This window comes from Girardinichthys multiradiatus, chromosome Y, assembly GCF_021462225.1.
Source record: "Girardinichthys multiradiatus isolate DD_20200921_A chromosome Y, DD_fGirMul_XY1, whole genome shotgun sequence".
NCBI classification, from domain to species: Eukaryota; Metazoa; Chordata; class Actinopteri; order Cyprinodontiformes; family Goodeidae; genus Girardinichthys; species Girardinichthys multiradiatus.
Genome location: NC_061818.1, coordinates 21485287 through 21505084, shown reverse-complemented (window position 1 = coordinate 21505084; position 19798 = coordinate 21485287). Strand labels below are relative to the sequence as shown.

The following is a 19798-nucleotide window of genomic DNA, read 5'->3' as shown; positions in this document are numbered from 1 at the left end:
GCTTTTACTCATGTACTTAGTAAATCTGGCTTTTATGGGAGAAAGGAAAGTTCTTGACAGAAAGCCAAAGGAGTTCCCATTTAAGGTTTGCTATAAGCCATTTAGGGGACACGGCAAACATGGAAGAAGGTGCCCTGATCAGATGACACAATAGTTGGAAGCGTTTGGTTTATGTGAAAAATGCTATGGGCAGCGGAAAAGTAAAACTGCACGAAACACTGAAACATGGTGGGGGAAGCATCATGTTGTGGACTTGTCTTTCTTCAGCAGCTGACTTGAGACTGGGTTGGCAGTTCACTTTGCAGCAGGAAAACAACTATAAACATACAGTCAGAGCTACAATTGTGGGAGAGAGACATGAGTTTAGTATGAAAAAAGATTGTTTTGTTATTACCAAACACACGAGCCTGTTCAAGAGTAGTCCAGTTATGGAAATGTTGTGGTTACTAGATCTTACAGCTGTTTAGGTCAGGCTGATACAATATATGTGACTCAGTAATTCACCTAGAGGACCCCTTGAAAAGGCTTAGAGATTAGTGCCTGAAGAGTTATGGAAATCAGAAGATGAGAATGGATTGGTTAGGATTCATACATTCATACCAATGAGATGACTCAGTTATATATATGCTATTTGTATCAGAATGTGGGGATTTTGATGATTATTAAGAAGAGTTCAGAATTGTGCTCTGAATAAGGTCTCCCAAGTCAAAGTCCAGGCCTAAATTAAATTAAGCATCATTCGCAAAAATTGAGAAATGATGTTCATGGAAGTCGTTTGTTTAATCGGATTGGTTTGAGTATTTTTCATAGAAAAAATTGACAAAAATCGAGTCACTACATGTTCAAAGATACTACTTACAAAAAGTAAGGGATATTTGGCTTTCGGGTTATTTATGGAAAACATAAAATGTTCACGGTACAGTGATATTATTTTATGAAAGTAGGGCATTTAAGTAGAAGCATGCAATGGTGATTTCCTCATCTCACAATTTATTGAAACAAAAGCCAACAACAAATGTAGGTATACCACAACAAATACTTTCAGTGTCTCAATAATGTGCCATGTGCCTTTGAGCATCAACTACAGCTTGACAACAACGTCGGATGCTGTTCACAAGTGGACTTATTGTCTGCCTGAGGCATGGCATCCCACTCTTCTTGAAGGGCGGCCCTCAGGTCACTGAGGTTCTGGAGTACAGAGTTACGAGCCTCTACTGACTACTTCGCTGTTTCCATACGTTTTCCATAGGATTCAGGTCTGGAGAAATGGGAGGCTACTCCATTCACCGTTCATTAATGACGCAGCCTTGATGAGCTGGAGTATTGTCGTCCATGAAGATGAACTTAGGCCTGTTGTTTTCATGCAGGGGCACAATAACTGGATTATTGTGGGTGTGTCAATGTACTATTTTTAAAGTGTAGGGCAGTTCTGTATTGACTAGACACGCCTGCCCACACTATAACACCACCACCAAAGGCTCGTTTGGTGACAACTATGGGTGATGCATAGCACTCTCCTTGACGTCTCCAACACTGTTGGTGCCATCATTTCTGCTCAACGTCATTTGACTTCCACCAGAGAAAAGTGCTGAGGCACACTGGTCCCTCGTCCAGCGTAAATGCTCCCTGGCCCATGCAAGGCGATGATGCCTGTGCCTGGTGATGTGGTCAGGGGCCCTTGCAGATTGTCTAGCAAGCAGACCACGCTGATGTAAATGATTTCAAATGGTCCGACTTGTGACACTTGGGTGTCTCTCACCTTCCTTAAATGTGGCTGGAGTTCCAGTCTCTCTGTATCTCTGTTGCAACCTGCTGATGACACTGTGACACTCTAAGCCCAGTGACCACATTCGTCTGACATCAGAACATCAAGTTTTGCAAAAAGTACCGAAACACTAAACTGTTGGATTTGTCCATTTACGTGTTTAGAGAAGGTCACATTAGGTTCACCTGCAAATGTTATAGTACAACGTTTTGTGAGTAGTGCAAAGTACAAACATAAGTATAAAAGGGGAGTCTTTTTACTACCCTGTTTTTTTAACGTGAAAGAACTATGTGTGGTACATTTCTCTTTCAGGAATGACACAAAGACGACATTCAGTATTAAACCGACAAGATATATTTACTAATACTCTACAGTTATAATAAGTTCAGAAATCAGATAGATTGCACAGTATGTATTAGAGTTGATAAACTTATGGAACATAATCATGTACCTTTTCTCTCTAAGAGCAGATAAACCTCTCTTCCTGTGCACTAGGCACAGTGTGAATGCTTATATTACATAATGCAAGGTTTCCAGTATAGAAAATACATCCAGTTGCTAGGTTACCTTAAGTATTGATCACCAAAGCGAAATTATATTTTTCTTATATTATTGCAGAATCTGTATTTTCTGTTTGGTTTTTACCATTTTCATGTTTCAAGACAGTCATGAAACCAGTGTATCCAGTTAAGATCACAGAATACAATCTACTACAGGAGTAGTAATAATAAAAAAGCCTAACTTACGTTTAATCGACCTGTTACCTCAGTTTGTGTGACAGGTTGCTTTTGGTTGCATTCTTACAGGTGACTGTGGTACAACGGGTGAGAATCTCCTGGGGCTGGGGTCTGGGGGGCACCTTGGGGGACCTGGGCCCCTTGTAGAGGTTGGGGTCAGAGACACTGGGAAGTAAAGTACCCTTGGGGTTGTTTGTTGGGCTGAGACAGCTGGCCACCATGGGAGGGGATGTTGCAGCTGTTCATCATTGGCGCTGTAACTCAGGTTGAGGGATGAGCTGGCAGACACGGAGAGGGCATTATCACTGTCGCTTTCGAAGCTGTCCACTGACTGTCCTCTGAGGATCCTGCCAGTCTTCTCTCCATCACTCTGCACCATGATAACCGGAGCAGGGCCCTGCATTGCAGAAGTTGGAGTGGTGGAGTGTTTTTGTGCTGGAACAGAGTGGCTTGCTGCAGGCTGAGGATAAGGCCCGTCACATAGCCTGTTCAGAGACTGGGACCTGTGGGTGCCAGTCAGGTTGGGGGAGGTGGGCTTGCAATTAGGAAGTTGAGACAGGTTGCCATAGGAACAGCTGTGGTGTAAGGGAGAGGATGGGGCAAGCAAGGAGGACGAGTTTTGCACATTATGCTGAGGCGTCATCTGAATGTGAGGGTATCTGTAGGGCTGCAGGATCAGGGTTGGGATGTAACCAGTTTTTCTATTGTGTCTGTCAAAAGACATAAGAGATGAAGCAAAGGAAAGTTACCTACACGGTTTAACCATAACTGCAACTTTAAGAGTACTGGGCTGTCTAAAGCAAAGTGCTTTTGCACGAGTCAAAAATACAAACAGTGTTGTGCAAACACACAGTATTTCTAAAAAAATGTAAACACTTGCTGTGCATTTGTTTGCATCCCCCTTTACTCTGAAGCCCCCAAATAAAAGCCAGTGCAACCAATTGCCTTCAGAGGTCAATACTTTCACTGCAATTACAGCTAGAGGTCTTTAAAGTTTGGACTTTGAGCAGGCCACTGTAGCCACACCATGTTCCACTGTGGGAATGTTTCTCTTTAGGGTGATGTGCAGCGTTTTGCATATAGGCCAAAAATAAAAAAATGTCCCAAGCTTTGGGTATTGTTTGTTTAATAACCTAACACTGTCTGGTGTTTCTTGGTCTTCATGATGCGGTTTGTTCACTGATGTTCTCTAACAAACTTCAAATTAAATTCATAAATAGCATCTATAATAATGATAATCTTCTATAAGGACATTGAAGTCCTTGTAGGAGGATTAATATGTTACCTAATGAGCCACCAGTCGTTTTCAGATTTCCGCAGGACCTCCACCACTGTGCCAATGTCCACGCTTATTTCATCATCTTTGGTGGAACTGTAGCTCTTGACGACTTGGTAAAGCGCCCCTGTGGGTGGCATAATGAGCTTTAGGAATTATCTTCTCTAACTCAACAATTGTTGTCAGGGTATTGATTTCTGTCTGGATACCTCTGTCTGATATCCCATCCAGCTCCTCTTCATCCTCCTCATCTTCTAGCTTATACAGATAAGGTGCAGGGAACCAGGCCATCCTCTTCTCCTCATTCTCTACAAGCCACCACCCTTGATAGAATCACCCATTGATAAGATCCCTGAGTGAATCTGGAACTATTACAAGGACTGCTCGAGTTATATGTTGCTCACCTGTTATGTCTTTGATGAGAATGTCGAATTTCTCATCCACAGCAGCTTTGAATGGTTTGTTTTTGGTGTCTTTGGTCTCAAATGGAGCTACACATCTGTAGGTCTCTGTGATGAATGGCTGGGTAACACTAACGCCGGTGTCATGTCCTACAAAGCTCCTGAGCTCGTCCTCGGAGGGCATGATCATGATACTAAAGTAAACACAGAAAATAACTCAGCATTTATCATCTGCGTACATACAATTTGTTGTGCAATCAAAAATCTAAATTAGATGCTTGCCTGCAGAAACGTAATGGTACCAACTCACTGCATATGAAATGTAAATAGGAAGAAGAATTGCAGACTGACTCTTCAGAGGGGGATTGGTATATAATGTGTTAAACACAAGACAGTTTAATTAGCTTGAGACACTGGAGGGAATTCAACAGAAACAATTTAACATGTTTTTTTTCACACCTTTATTCAAAAGGAAACATAAAGGAATACCTTGTTGGCAAAAGTGTGAACATATGAATGCCAATCACTCATTTTTTTCTGCTCATGTTCCAAACAGATCTTTTTTCATGTGTCTTTTCTATGTGTAACTCTTTTAAAAAGACAAAATGAAGAGTTAAAAAAAACTGATAGATAGCTCACAATGGGAAGAAAAGACTTCATTATTCAGATTAAGTTTTGATTTCTTCTGAGGCAGATTAATTTATAGACATTAATATAGTGTGATGATGCATATTTATGCTACACCACAAATCAGTCTCATAGCAAGAATTTATACAGAATGCACAAAATGTGTGAAAATGGACCATTTTTGTTGTCAGTAAGTTCTGGTAACCAAATATGCATCTAATAGAAGTTGCAATATTCACTTTTACTTATTTTCTTTGTTTAAGTTTTGAATTTTTTTTTAGCTATGTCACTGCTTGCATTTAAACAGCTCCAACTGTTGCACAGGTTCTTATAAAAAATTCTCCTACTTGTTTTTGGTGAACTCTGGCTGCAGCTCCTTCTCCTTAGGTTGCAAGAACCTTCTTAGGTCTGCAGACTGCAAGACCTGCTGATCGCACCTTTGGAGCTCATTACAGTATTTCTGCAAATACTTAAGGCACACCACTGATTTATAAAGCCCCTTGCCGTGGCTCTTCTGCTTCACTTTGTTGCCTAAACAAAAAAAATAAATTTGTATTAATCCCAACTGTGTCCAGCAGCTGGACATATAATATTTACATCAAGCAACCCTCACACACTTTGAAATTTAGGAAGGATTCTGACAGATTTATTTATTTTACTCCCAGATGAAAACGTCTTCTTCAGTTGTTTCTATAAGGAAGAACAAAAAATAATTTAAATCATTTAACACGATCCCAGAGAGTAAATAGTGTGTTTTTTAATACTTACATGCATTTTCCTGAAATCATCAAAACTTCTATAAACTACAATCTCATTCTGATCCGACCAAAGCACAGAAGTTATGTACATCTGGAGGAAGATATGCGATATTAATAAAAGCCGAAAATCCCCTTAAAATAATTTCATAAAGGTAAGGACTTCATCTCTCCTTACTTTGATCTTCTCCTTGCGGAGGACTCCAGTTAAACGGATGCTGATGGGAAAACACTCACGCTCCATGATGACTGGAAGGAAATACTGTGGAGAAACGAGCTGCAACAGAAGCCTCTCAGTCTCATTCAAGAATGCACAGGAGACGTCCTGCAGGTGGATTTATATTTCCTCCTCTAGAGACAGGCGTGGCTGGACAGCTCACACAGCCTCTTTGATAGTGAATCAGTGATCATCTGCATATAGGGAATTCCTGCAGCGTCCCAAAGCCTGCATGGTTGACAATGAGAAATGCACCTTAAAGACACAAAAAGTTTAGCTTATTAGGAGCTGACAGGTTGGACTGGAGGTGTCATGGTCTGAGAAAATGTCTAGCTTTTTATTGTAGTTGACAACAGAAGGCAGTTTAATTCTCTTTCGAGTTGGCTGACTCTAAAAAACAAGTGAAACAAATTACAAATGACAAAGGAATGTAGACTCAAACACAGGATCACTTTACTATTTCTCAACATCCACGTGTCCTTATAAGAAGAGAGTGGTTAAAATAATTCCCCATTAAATACACTCTTTAAAAATAGATTTTTTGTACACCATCTAAGATGATGAAGACAATTATTTTCCTGTTTGGCAGCTCTACAATCTACACAAGGAACACACATAAAGTAAAACATGAACGCCTCTGAGTTTTTATGTGGAATTACAGGTCCTTCTCAAAATATTAACATATTGTGATAAAGTTCATTATTTTCCATAATGTCATGATGAAAATTTAACATTCATATATTTTAGATTCATTGCACACTAACTGAAATATTTCAGGTCTTTTATTGTCTTAATACGGATGATTTTAGCATACAGCTCATGAAAACCCAAAATTCCTATCTCACAAAATTAGCATATTTCCTCCGACCAATAAAAGAAACGTGTTTTTAATACAAAAAACGTCAACCTTCAAATAATCATGTACAGTTATGCACTCAATACTTGGTCGGGAATCCTTTTGCAGAAATGACTGCTTCAATGCGGCGTGGCATGGAGGCAATCAGCCTGTGGCACTGCTGAGGTCTTATGGAGGCCCAGGATGCTTCGATAGCGGCCTTTAGCTCATCCAGAGTGTTGGGTCTTGAGTCTCTCAACGTTCTCTTCACAATATCCCACAGATTCTCTATGGGGTTCAGGTCAGGAGAGTTGGCAGGCCAATTAAGCACAGTGATACCATGGTCAGTAAACCATTTACCAGTGGTTTTGGCACTGTGAGCAGGTGCCAGGTCGTGCTGAAAAATTAAATCTTCATCTCCATAAAGCTTTTCAGCAGATGGAAGCATGAAGTGCTCCAAAATCTCCTGATAGCTAGCTGCATTGACCCTGCCCTTGATAAAACACAGTGGACCAACACCAGCAGCTGACACAGCACCCCAGACCATCACTGACTGTGGGTACTTGACACTGGACTTCTGGCATTTTGGCATTTCCTTCTCCCCAGTCCTCCTCCAGACTCTGGCACCTTGATTTCCGAATGACATGCAGAATTTGCTTTCATCCGAAAAAAAGTACTTTGGACCACTGAGCAACAGTCCAGTGCTGCTTCTCTGTAGCCCAGGTCTGGGGAATGCGGCACCTGTAGCCCATTTCCTGCACACGCCTGTGCACGGTGGCTCTGGATGTTTCTACTCCAGACTCAGTCCACTGCTTCCGCAGGTCCCCCAAGTCTGGAATCGGCCCTTCTCCACAATCTTCCTCAGGGTCCGGTCACCTCTTCTCGTTGTGCAGCGTTTTCTGCCACACTTTTTCCTTCCCACAGACTTCCCACTGAGGTGCCTTGATACAGCACTCTGGGAACAGCCTATTCGTTCAGAAATTTATTTCTGTGTCTTACCCTCTTGCTTGAGGGTGTCAATAGTGGCCTTCTGGACAGCAGTCAGGTCGGCAGTCTTACCCATGATTGGGGTTTTGAGTGATGAACCAGGCTGGGAGTTTTAAAGGCCTCAGGAATCTTTTGCAGGTGTTTAGAGTTAACTTGTTGATTCAGATGATTAGGTTCATAGCTCGTTTAGAGACCCTTTTAATGATATGCTAATTTTGTGAGATAGGAATTTTGGGTTTTCATGAGCTGTATGCCAAAATCATCCGTATTAAAACAATAAAAGACCTGAAATATTTCAGTTAGTGTGAATGTTAAATTTTCATCATGACATTATGGAAAATAATGAACTTTATCACAATATGCTAATATTTTGAGAAGGACCTGTACAACTATCCATCCATTTTCTATACCCACTTCTTCCATACAGGGTTGCAGAGGAGCTGGTGCCCCTCTCAAGTCATCTACAGTTGAGAGGCGAGGTATACCCTGGACAGGTTGTCAGTCTGCATTGGGAGAACATGCAAACTCCATGCAGAAAGACACCTGGCCAGGAGTCAAACCCAGGACCTTCAAATTACAGCCAATTAACCCAATCATGTCCCACTCATCTCTCATGTCTACAGAAATTAATTTTAGAATGAATCACCGACGATGTAAATCTGTACATGCATGAAAAGCAGTTAAATAAATCTCACTTTACTTTTATTTACTCTCTAATGAAATCCTAAAATTAAGTAGCAGGTCATGTGTGCAGTGCTGTCAAATGGTACATGTCTCCTTATAGATTTTGCCTTATTAAATGCTACAGATCATCAAACACATTTTTATATCAGATAAAGATAATTTAGTAAATACATGTACATTTCAAATGATAATTTTGTTTATTAACAGTAAAAAGCTGGCCTATGTGAAAAATATTTTCCAAATTGTTAAATTACATGTTAACTGGCTCTTGCATGATCGGTACAAGAGGTATACTGTTTTTTGAGCAGGGACTTCTTTCTTGGTCAGTCTTCTCATTCCAGAGTGATGTGGGTTGGACAATGAAACTGAAACACCTGGTTTTAGACCACAATAATTTATTAGTATGGTGTAGGACCTCCTTTTGCGGCCAATACAGCATAGATTTGTCTTGGGAATGACATATACAAGTCCTGCACAGTGGTCAGAGGGATTTTAAGCCATTCTTCTTGCAGGATAGTGGCCAGGTCACTACGTGATACTGGTGGAGGAAAACGTTTCCTGACTCGCTCCTCCAAAACACCCCAAAGTGGCTCAATAATATTTAGATCTGGTGACTGTGCAGGCCATGGGAGATGTTCAACTTCACTTTCATGTTCATCAAACCAATCTTTCACCAGTCTTACTGTGTGTATTGGTGCATTGTCATCCTGATACACGGCACCGCCTTCAGGATACAATGTTTGAACCATTGGATGCACATGGTCCTCAAGAATGGTTCGGTAGTCCTTGGCAGTGACGCGCCCATCTAGCACAAGTATTGGGCCATGATATGGCAACCCAAACCATCACTGATCCACCTCCATGCTTCACTCTGGGCATGCAACAGTCTGGGTGGTACGCTTCTTTGGGGCTTCTCCACACCGTAACTCTCCAGGATGTGGGCAAAACAGTAAAGGTGGACTCATCAGAGAACAATACATGTTTCACATTGTCCACAGCCCAAGATTTGTGCTCCTTGCACCATTGAAACCGACGTTTGGCATTGGCATGAGTGACTAAAGGTTTGGCTATAGCAGCCCGGCCGTGTATATTGACCGTGTGGAGCTCCTGACGGACAGTTCTGGTGGAAACAGGAGAGTTGAGGTGCACATTTAATTCTGCCGTGATTTGGGCAGCCTTGGTTTTATGTTTTTTGGATACAATCCGGGTTAGCACCCGAACATCCCTTTCAGACAGCTTCCTCTTGCATCCACAGTTAATCCTGTTGGATGTGGTTCGTCCTTCTTGGTGGTATGCTGACATTACCCTGGATACCGTGGCTCTTGATACATCACAAAGACTTGCTGTCTTGGTCACAGATGCGCCAGCAAGACGTGTACCAACAATTTGTCCTCTTTTGAACTCTGGTATGTCACCCATAATGTTGTGTGCATTTCAATATTTGAGCAAAACTGGTACAATGTGCAATCAATGAAGACTGGCTACCAGGCTGGTCCAATTTAGCCATGAAACCTCCCACACTAAAATGACAGGTGTTTCAGTTTCATTGTCCAACCCCTGTAATACCGGCTCCAATATGGTGGCACTGGTGTCCCAACAGTCTCCAATTCATGGCCGACTTGAGCCTTGGCGGTTCCTGGGTTGACTTTGTAGCTGCTGCCATCTAGTGGTAGCAGATAAAAACTATTTCAGATCAGGTGAGAATAAATTTGATCTGAAGATCTGAATTTATTTTGTGAAGGTTTATGTTTTTTAAGGAGATGAACCATTTAACGGTCCTCAGTAAAGGGTGTATTCTTCCTGTATGAGATGTCCTGCATGTTTAACTGCTAATGTATTGAGATGCGTTTATTAAATAGGTCATTAATGTTATTCCATAAAATACCTTAAATCCAACAGATAATAATCTGGAGTTCCAAAATTTGTATAAAATATTTTATTCAACTTCCATGTCCACATGGCTCAACATGAAATCAAAACATTCTCTTCATGATACAGGTCCTTCTCAAAATATTAGCATATTGTGATAAAGTTCATTATTTTCCATAATGTCATGATGAAAATTTAACATTCATATATTTTAGATTCATTGCACACTAACTGAAATATTTCAGGTCTTTTATTGTCTTAATACAGATGATTTTGGCATACAGCTCATGAAAACCCAAAATTCCTATCTCACAAAATTAGCATATTTAATCCAACCAATAAAAGAAAAGTGTTTTTAATACAAAAAACGTCAACCTTCAAATAATCATGTACAGTTATGCACTCAATACTTGGTCGGGAATCCTTTTGCAGAAATGACTGCTTCAATGCGGCGTGGCATGGAGGCAATCAGCCTGTGGCACTGCTGAGGTCTTATGGAGGCCCAGGATGCTTCGATAGCAGCCTTTAGCTCATCCAGAGTGTTGGGTCTTGAGTCTCTCAACGTTCTCTTCACAATATCCCACAGATTCTCTATGGGGTTCAGGTCAGGAGAGTTGGCAGGCCAATTAAGCACAGTGATACCATGGTCAGTAAACCATTTACCAGTGATTTTGGCACTGTGAGCAGGTGCCAGGTCGTGCTGAAAAATGAAATCTTCATCTCCATAAAGCTTTTCAGCAGATGGAAGCATGAAGTGCTCCAAAATCTCCTGATAGCTAGCTGCATTGACCCTGCCCTTGATAAAACACAGTGGACCAACACCAGCAGCTGACACGGCACCCCAGACCATCACTGACTGTGGGTACTTGACACTGGACTTCTGGCATTTTGGCATTTCCTTCTCCCCAGTCTTCCTCCAGACTCTGGCACCTTGATTTCCGAATGACATGCAGAATTTGCTTTCATCCGAAAAAAGTACTTTGGACCACTGAGCAACAGTCCAGTGCTGCTTCTCTGTAGCCCAGGTCTGGGGAATGCGGCACCTGTAGCCCATTTCCTGCACACGCCTGTGCACGGTGGCTCTGGATGTTTCTACTCCAGACTCAGTCCACTGCTTCCGCAGGTCCCCCAAGGTGTGGAATTGGCCCTTCTCCACAATCTTCCTCAGGGTCCGGTCACCTCTTCTCGTTGTGCAGCGTTTTCTGCCACACTTTTTCCTTCCCACAGACTTCCCACTGAGGTGCCTTGATACAGCACTCTGGGAACAGCCTATTCGTTCAGAAATTTCTTTCTGTGTCTTACCCTCTTGCTTGAGGGTGTCAATAGTGGCCTTCTGGACAGCAGTCAGGTCGGCAGTCTTACCCATGATTGGGGTTTTGAGTGATGAACCAGGCTGGGAGTTTTAAAGGCCTCAGGAATCTTTTGCAGGTGTTTAGAGTTAACTCGTTGATTCAGATTATTAGGTTCATAGCTCGTTTAGAGACCCTTTTAATGATATGCTAATTTTGTGAGATAGGAATTTTGGGTTTTCATGAGCTGTATGCCAAAATCATCCGTATTAAGACAATAAAAGACCTGAAATATTTCAGTTAGTGTGCAATGAATCTAAAATATATGAATGTTAAATTTTCATCACGACATTATGGAAAATAATGAACTTTATCACAATATGCTAATATTTTGAGAAGGACCTGTACACTCCTGAATATTTGCTCTTTTCTATTGCACATCTTCTGTTTTCTGCTGCATGATGAATAATAAATAAAAACAAAAAGCAATATTTTATGATTGTGATGTATGCATTTTATTTGACTGGTTTAAACCTCAACTTGCTTTAGACCAGCCAAATGCACTTTAACCCTTACATCATCCCTGTTCAGGAAAACATAAAGCATTCCAACATGAGATATTTTCCAATCATTTACATTAAATAAAATCCCAGCCCAAGATGTTCTTTGAGAAAAGCTTCACAAGCACTTGAAAGCATAAGGCAACATATTTTACTTATAAGAAATTAGGTTTTGCTCACTCCTGCTTACTTTCAGGCCTCACAAGGTGCCCCCACCTTAGCTGAAGCTCCGAGTGTTTAATAAAATAGTCTAACGCCACACAAGGGAAAATTCACTGTTTCCTTGTCAAAGTCCTTACCCCAAACCCAGAAATCTCTCATTTTTGGGTTTCAGAAACATCTTATTTGACAGCTCATTTAATTATTAATTGTAGTTCAAATAAAACAGGAGCCTGAATTATATTAAATTAAGATTTTAAAAGGCGAGTGAAAATCTTTCCACTACAGTTCATTGGCTTGCATAGAAAACCATTTGAGGAAAAGATGGTTATCGATGACCCGTTCTGATCCGGCAGGAACCCTTTCAGCTGTTTCACTTCAACTAAACATTCTTCATCGTCTTGCATTGAACAAACTTCTCTTATTCTTGGTTGCAATACAATCCTTAAGGCATAAACCACCAATAAATCTCTCTGGGTAAATAAACATATTTTCTATTAAATATAAGAATTATTGTCATTGCTGTTGAACAAAATTAGCTTTTTCTCTGCAAACCTTCACTAAAAGTGCAACGTGTCTCCACAATCAACAATCTACTGTGATCTATCATGATGTTCAATAACACAGAGAGCAAAAAACATTAAATGGCAAAAAATTAAAAAAAAAAAGCCAACCAAGAAACCAATTATTGTCTTTCCTCATAAGAAGCTCGGTCTCAACTGTTCGTGTCTCATCAATCTTCACCAGTCCAACTCTTCTTCAATCCGTGCTTTGCTTTGTCACAACAAGAGCACCTGGCTACTTGTTAGTTTCCTCCCAAAGAGGACAACGGGTCATCCATCAGTGTGTGGCGTTTATGTCCCAGTTAAATGCAGGGCGGTAAGAGCCATCTCTTCACCCAGATGTTCTTTACATCACCGGAATTCATAAATAGGCATACTATGCTCCTGAATGTGGTTTAGACTAAGTGACTGGTACCTGCAGAAATGAAACAAAAAGCTTACATGGACAGCTGTTTCAGAAAAAGACAAGATATTTTGGGTGGAAATTTTACTTTGATTACCACTCTGAGCTTCTGTGGTAATAGTAGCCCTCAATGGTGGCTGTGGACTTCTGGAAGCAGATGTAGTAGAAACCAGCGAAGGAGGCACCGCTAATGTCTTTGATTGTGTGGTCTGGAACAAGAAACTGCTCCTGAAAGACCGACAGGAGATGAAGCCGGACCGTATTTCGCAAAAAGTAAAAAAACAAGTGAAGTAAAACCCTGCTCACCTTCCACTTCATGAAGATGTAGTCACTGTTTTCCAGTGTTTTGTAGTCAAAGTTGTCTGAGTTAAAGGTTTTACCGTGTTTGTAAAAAGCTTGAAACTTCCCCTAAGAAAAGAAAAGGCAATATGGGAATCAAAGAGTACAAGCACATGATCTAAAACTTATTTTCTTTAATCAGCCATCTGCCATGTAAGTATGACAAGTCATCACATCCTGACACTCCAAAACGTAGGTAAAAAGATGCCAAATGTTGTTGCTTGTCACCAGTCTAATTATTTTCAGTCACATAGTCTCCAAATGGCCTTAATCATAATAACTGCACACAGACACTCCAACTACACCCAAGTGGCCAAAATTAATATTAGAAAGCAGAGTTTAAATACATAGCCCTAGGCTTACTATATATCGCATCCAAGCAGGACTTTGCAATTATAACATTGCAGCTTTAATCTAAACATACAGGTCCTTCTCAAAAAATTAGCATATTGTGATAAAGTTCATTATTTTCCATAATGTCATGATGAAAATTTAACATTCATATATTTTAGATTCATTGCACACTAACTGAAATATTTCAGGTCTTTTATTGTCTTAATACGGATGATTTTGGCATACAGCTCATGAAAACCCAAAATTCCTATCTCACAAAATTAGCATATTTCATCCGACCAATAAAAGAAGTGTTTTTAATACAAAAAACGTCAACCTTCAAATAATCATGTACAGTTATGCACTCAATACTTGGTCGGGAATCCTTTGGCAGAAATGACTGCTTCAATGCGGCGTGGCATGGAGGCAATCAGCCTGTGGCACTGCTGAGGTCTTATGGAGGCCCAGGATGCTTCGATAGCGGCCTTTAGCTCATCTAGAGTGTTGGGTCTTGAGTCTCTCAACGTTCTCTTCACAATATCCCACAGATTCTCTATGGGGTTCAGGTCAGGAGAGTTGGCAGGCCAATTGAGCACAGTGATACCATGGTCAGTAAACCATTTACCAGTGGTTTTGGCACTGTGAGCAGGTGCCAGGTCATGCTGAAAAATGAAATTTTCATCTCCATAAAGCTTTTCAGCAGATGGAAGCATGAAGTGCTCCAAAATCTCCTGATAGCTAGCTGCATTGACCCTGCCCTTGATAAAACACAGTGGACCAACACCAGCAGCTGACACGGCACCCCAGACCATCACTGACTGTGGGTACGTGACACTGGACTTCTGGCATTTTGGCATTTTCTTCTCCCCAGTCTTCCTACAGATTCTGGCACCTTGATTTCCGAATGACATGCAGAATTTGCTTTCATCCGAAAAAAGTACTTTGGACCACTGAGCAACAGTCCAGTGCTGCGTCTCTGTAGCCCAGGTCTGGGGAATGCGGCACCTGTAGCCCATTTCCTGCACACGCCTGTGCACGGTGGCTCTGGATGTTTCTACTCCAGACTCAGTCCACTGCTTCCGCAGGTCCCCCAAGGTCTGGAATCGGCCCTTCTCCACAATCTTCCTCAGGGTCCGGTCACCTCTTCTCGTTGTGCAGCGTTTTCTGCCACACTTTTTCCTTCCCACAGACTTCCCACTGAGGTGCCTTGATACAGCACTCTGGGAACAGCCTATTCGTTCAGAAATGTCTTTCTGTGTCTTACCCTCTTGCTTGAGGGTGTCAATAGTGGCCTTCTGGACAGCAGTCAGGTCGGCAGTCTTACCCATGATTGGGGTTTTGAGTGATGAACCAGGCTGGGAGTTTTAAAGGCCCCAGGAATCTTTTGCAGGTGTTTAGAGTTAACTCGTTGATTCAGATGATTAGGTTCATAGCTCGTTTAGAGACCCTTTTAATGATATGCTAATTTTATGAGATAGGAATTTTGGGTTTTCATGAGCTGTATGCCAAAATCATCCGTATTAAGACAATAAAAGACCTGAAATATTTCAGTTAGTGTGCAATGAATCTAAAATATATGAATGTTAAATTTTCATCATGACATTATGGAAAATAATGAACTTTATCACAATATGCTAATATTTTGAGAAGGACCTGTACTCAAACATAGAAAGACTCTTCAGATTTTGTGTTAAGATGTCTCCTTTTCTAGCTTCAACTGCTTGCTTTTAGTAATAAACCCCAAACCAGTGACTTTTGGTACTAAAAGTGATTTGTTCATATGCATGTTTGGTATCATAACCATGTGTTATGATTGTAACCATTTCAGCAATATGTTGATTCGAGGTCAAGATGAAAAAAATTCAAAAGGTAATCCTGTTATTTTTCCATCCACTTTTGCACAAGTACCTCCGACAGTGAAACAGTCCCACAGCATGACTACCTTACTTTTGACTCTTACTGTTACTTTGGCCAAACGGCTCAACCTTTGGAAACATCTAGGTGAATGTGTGTCCACACGTGAGCCTGTACAGTATTTTCATCGTCATATCAGAGAATATCCACTATAAATTCAAACTTGTAAACCTAATTCTTGCTCGGAAAAATCCTTAACATTATGTTCTGTATATCCCTTTACAACCTGGAAATATACAGTTTCGAATAAGGTGTTAAAAAGGCACAAAGCTAATGAGACGTTCTGAACTCCTTTTATAAGTATATGCAAGTTTCGGACAGCAACCATATTATTTTAAGGCATTTTCAGGTGGAACCCCATATTCAGCATGAACAGTGACCAGTGATGGAAATTTGGACCTAATGTTGCAATAAATAGAGCTTCAAAACATTTCTCAACTGCAGTGTAAATTAAATAAAAAAAAAAAATAATTATAACATATGTGACTTATGTTTCATTATTAAAACATAAAAGTTGTTTAAAAAACAAATAAAAACAACCTGGACAGACATACCCAGTGCTTTCTGTCAACATCCTCATCTGCATCCCACTTCCGCATTAAAAAAGGCCGCCTGCGGCTGATTATTTCACCACCAAAGAACGTTGTAAGAGTGGGAAACTCCTACCACACATAAAAAGGAAAAAAAAAAAGAGCTTAATGTTGCTTATGGAGCGTAATATTCCCACACATTTTTCAGGCCGACAATTCAGACTCTCCACACGCAAGCTGCATAATTATAAGTCCTTGTTTTAACACTCATCCAAACCTGAAAAATACAAAGTGACAGTACAGCATAAATCCTCACAATAGATTTTGGCAGATTTTTTGACAGAACTGGAGTCAGGTTTATAGGCCACCTTGTTGCACTTATTCTATATGCTCTACCGAAAGCTGGTCAATGGGATGAAAACCAAGCCGTTGTGATGCCAGAATAAAACACTCAGTTTGGAACTAATTTGGCTGTATGCTTAGGGTTGCTGTCTATCTGGAAGATCAATTTGTGTTCCTTCGATATTCCAACATAATGTTCAATTCTAGTAAATCCATTGTTTGTCCAAACTACAGCAGTCCCTCTTACAGCAGAGTACCCCACAGCATGATGCTGCCATCTCTGTACTTCACAGTTGGGATTGTACTCTCAGGCTTGTAAGCATCTCCCTTTTCCTCCACATGTACAATGAGCATTAAAGCCAAGAGGTTTCCTCACACAACAGGACATGTCTCCAAATATTGAGGTATTTGTCCCATGGTGCATTTCCAAACTGTAATCTGGCTTTCACAGTAATGACTTCTTCCTCCAGGAATGGCATTTCAGCTTGTTTTAATGTGGATAAGGATTTTCTCTTACTGGCTTCAGCCAGGATCCTCACTGGGTCTTTTCCTTTGGTTCCGGGGTTTATACATAAATTTTGCCCCATAACACGTTCATCTCTGTGACACAGACAATGTCTCATTACTGGACAGTATGATGGCTGGACATGGCAGGATTCTTATGCCGATTTCTGACCCGATCCCTCCCTTTCGACATGCCCCGATCATGGTGATGGCTCTAAAAAGATAATCTTATGAGATATTCCTGCTGTGTGTCATGTGTTAAGAGTGATCTAGTCTGCTCGGAAGGACGTCAGGACCGCTTCAAACTCAAATCGGAAAAATTCAACATGTTGGATTGTCTTGGCCCTATATTCTAACGTGCGGGGTGTTCCCCGAGGACAAACGAGTACGCAGCCTGTTGAACGTGACGTGTAGCCAATCAGAAAGGGAGGCGATGGAAACATGAAGGTGAACTGCTCTGAACTCACGTTTGAACTCAAGAGGTTTTGTGAGATTTCCTGGCTGATACCGGAATGTTAGTGAGTAAAATCTGTTCGTTTGAGGTGTATTGTGCTTGCCGTGTGGCAGCACATCACACACTGTAGAACCAAACCTGTTATATCTACGATTTTTTAATCATCATGTGTGGGGTCTCTCGGGTTTTCAAATTAAATACCATTTTAAAATATTGCTGTGTGAACCAGGCATAACTGTTTCAAAAGAAGAATGTGGAAATTTCAAGCATTTGGAAACTGTAATCAGTAATGAACCAGATTTGGTGAGATCCTCAGTTCTCGTCTGGATGTCTTGGCTGATTTCTTTGGATTTTCCTAATTTGTCACACAATGAAGCAATGTGTGAGGTGTTGCCCTAAAATACATCCACAGGTGTGCCTCCATTTCACTGAATATCTGGTTTTAACTGTAAAACCTTTAGAATTCATGTGAAAATGATACCTGAACAGAAAGCACTGGACACGTCATGCAATGCTGATGACTAACCTCCCATCATCAAGATAAGCCCATAACTTGCTGCAATATAACATCAAATGAATGAAGAGTGCTTTTCTATACAGAAAGGAGAAATAATATCTGCTCTCCAATCATAAACCTTCAAATGTAACCGTTACTCATTAACATCTTCCACAGACAGCTTTACATCCGGACCGGTAATGCAACTGGTCTCAAATTGATCCAATTGAACCACGCTCTTGATTCAGCTTGTCTGGAGCAAGCATGAACCAGTCAGTGCTCAGCATTTGGAAGCACAAAGGTCAGTCTTACTACATCTGACCTGGTTTGAAAGCTTTACCTCAGTCAGGCCTTTGATCTTCAGGTATCCACACAAATATGAGTCGTCCATCGTCACATGCTGTCCAGCGCAAACAGATTAAGTTGCATTTAGTCATGTCTCACTGGGCCACAAAAAAGTGCTAATGTATAGTGCAAAAACAGCAGAAGGTAGGATTTAAACACAGGCTAACCTTTTTTAAACGCTATAGCTAGCATGCATTAAATTCTACATTTGAAAATCTACTCTCCTTCCTATTAAATGAAACACCTGCCGCTAAAATACTACTAATTATTTGCATAACTTCCTGCACAGAATGTAAAGCTTTTTAGACAGGTGTCAAAAACTACTATCTAGTTTACATACAAAACAATAATACTTAAAAATAAAAAACTCAACAAAGGTTAAGCTAATTTTGGGTTAAATAATATCAATATTTTTTAAATTACCTGTAAAACAACTTCGACATCGTAGGAGTTTCCTTTGCTCCTCTGATAACCCCGGTACTGCGCGCCGCTGTAGAGCAGAGAGGAGGCCACCCCGGGCTGGTGGGTGTTGATCGGTGCGGGTGGAACAAGACAGGCCGAGGATGGACAGGCCGCGCCGGGTGGACAGCGGCACTCTGCTCGGACAGGCATGATGGGCGCTAAAGAAACCTCGTCAACAACCGTCATGAACTTCTACACTGAGCACACCACAGCCGGAGACAGAAAATGGGGCTGACACAGGTTTTATCAGTACAACAATAACCGTAAGACTGCTCAAATGTATTAGCTTTCATTGACTGCAGGACTGAGGATGAGTGTTGCGACATTTCCTGTAGTCGTTCAGTTTCCTTGGATTTTATTGGCTAAAAACTAAGCGCTCAGTTGGAGCGCAGTTCTTATTGGATGATGTGCCACCATACATTCTGGGGCTTGTATTTCGATACTTTGTTTCCACCTTTTTGATTGACGATAGCTACAAAAGATTATTACATGCAAGACTAGAGTGGACCACGGTAAATGGGAAAATAAAGGTACTACTTAATTGCGTTGTGGCACATTTCTCTGTTACAGCTTTTTGCCAAATTAAAAATGTTTTTTAAATAACTTTAAAATGGCTAAAACACGTTTTAAATGTTATCGAAGATTTGAGATTAGTAATGTAAAGATTTTTTAAGCAGTAATTTATCTACAGTCCCTATGTAAAAGTATCTATACCCCTTGCACTTTTTCTTTTTATGGGACAACCCCATACTGGATTTTCTGTGACAGACCAACAGTTAAAGCTTAGTCAGACTGGATGGGGAGTGAATTGAAATACAATTTTGATATCTAACAGCATCTCAACGTATATGCTTTGAGCTGAACTATATTAATTTTAGTTCTGGCTGTATTATGGTTCTAAAATCCAGTGGGAAGGTGAACTAATGCCCAAGTCTCAAGTCTGTTGCTAAAG

General features: G+C 40.8%; 1 long non-coding RNA gene and 1 pseudogene across 1 annotated transcript; both read right to left on the bottom strand.

Annotated features, from left to right (window-relative positions):
- Nucleotides 1-2525: 2525 nt before the first annotated feature.
- On the bottom strand, nt 2526-19798 carry LOC124864138 (annotated as a pseudogene).
- Nucleotides 5423-6414, bottom strand: LOC124864396. The gene is made up of 3 exons (XR_007037300.1): nt 5740-6414; nt 5575-5655; nt 5423-5496 (listed from the first exon to the last, which is right to left on the bottom strand). It is a non-coding gene; the product is annotated as an uncharacterized LOC124864396 (long non-coding RNA).